We start from the raw sequence: 1352 nt of genomic DNA, 5'->3' as shown, positions 1-1352 counted from the left end.
TGAAGCATATTAGTGTCTGAAAAGCAGTTAGGCTAATCATAGCCTGAGGCTACTAGGCCAATGCTATATCAATTGAATATTTATTGAGCAATGACCCCTTTACTTGATTCGCTAATATATTGCAGCAAGAAGCACAATTAAAGCAAGTCTTATAAACAGAGGTTATCTTTAGACTGCTGAGGAAATTAAAAATACACTACAAATCAAATAATTCTATTTGTTTTTATCATTTGCTACTATATAATTCACCGTTAAACGGAATGTTTCTCACACGCAATTTGTAAAAGGTGTTAAAATCTCTTTATTAACAAAACCTCTGCTTGTTTACATTATAAATTAGACTATTTCTTTGGTCTAGCACTAAAACAGTACATTAGCTTTTTTTGTGGACTCCTGACAGGTCCATTAACCCAAAGGCCCAGGAGAAATCGCACTGCATTAAGGGATATTTTGCAGTAAATCTAAATCATAGCAAAAAGCTCAGTAGTAAAAGTCCAGAGTGTTTAAATAAGAGTAAAATATACTGTGGGCGGTCAGTAATATAAATAGATTTAGTAAATGTGTTCCCTGTCTTCTCTTTGACAGGTTTATCAATGCTCGAAGAAGAATCGTGCAGCCCATGATTGATCAGTCTAACAGAGCAGGTAAAGTGATGGCTTACTTTTTACCATCTTTACAATCACTATATACACAATTTGTGCATGTATCACATATGTTGTGTTTTTGTGTGTTTAGTAACTCAAGGAACCGCTTACAGTCCTGATGGTCAGCCTATGGGCGGCTTTGTGCTTGAGGGCCAACAACACATGGGTCTCCGGCCTAGCGGTATGTTGCACTTTGATTATAATCGCACGTTAGACATTTTAGTGCTGTTATAAAAATGCTGAAAGCATTTGCATGTGTTTTATTGTTCTTTAATTTTGTGTCTCCGTCTCGCAGGTCCCATGGGAGGAATGGGTATGAACATGGGTATGGATGGACAGTGGCACTACATGTAAACGCCTCCCCGCTTCCCAAACCATAAACGTAAGGAAACGCTTTGGTACTTTGGAACATCCCCTCTCTTTCTCCTTTCCCTCGGCGTGTGAAATCTGATTATGGTGGCAATTCGCTCTCCGACGACCCCCCCTCACACACACACGCGCACGCACCTTCTTTCCCCGGCTCCATCTTCGCTGCCTGTCTCTGACAGTCCACAAATCAAGACGTATCGCCCGCCGCGGGCGGCCTGGCATGGAGAATTTTATTTAATACCCACACTGTGCTGCCCAATGAGCCCCTCCATAATGACACTTACCTTGATTAATAGAGCTCTTTATATGTAAATAGGCACCGCATCCAGTTCTCCAATC

At 40.8% G+C, this 1352-nt stretch overlaps 1 long non-coding RNA gene across 1 annotated transcript; it reads left to right on the top strand.

Moving 5' to 3' along the window:
* The first annotated feature begins 575 nt into the window (after positions 1 to 575).
* Positions 576 to 1231, top strand: LOC107736261 (uncharacterized). The gene is made up of 3 exons (XR_001639624.1): positions 576 to 644; positions 736 to 825; positions 940 to 1231. It is a non-coding gene; the product is annotated as an uncharacterized LOC107736261 (long non-coding RNA).
* Positions 1232 to 1352: the final 121 nt, after the last annotated feature.

The sequence above is a fragment of the Sinocyclocheilus rhinocerous genome, unplaced genomic scaffold (genome assembly GCF_001515625.1).
Source record: "Sinocyclocheilus rhinocerous isolate Xijiao unplaced genomic scaffold, SAMN03320098_v1.1 C36597565, whole genome shotgun sequence".
Classification (NCBI taxonomy): domain Eukaryota; kingdom Metazoa; phylum Chordata; class Actinopteri; order Cypriniformes; family Cyprinidae; genus Sinocyclocheilus; species Sinocyclocheilus rhinocerous.
This window is presented reverse-complemented; position numbering and strand designations above follow the sequence as displayed.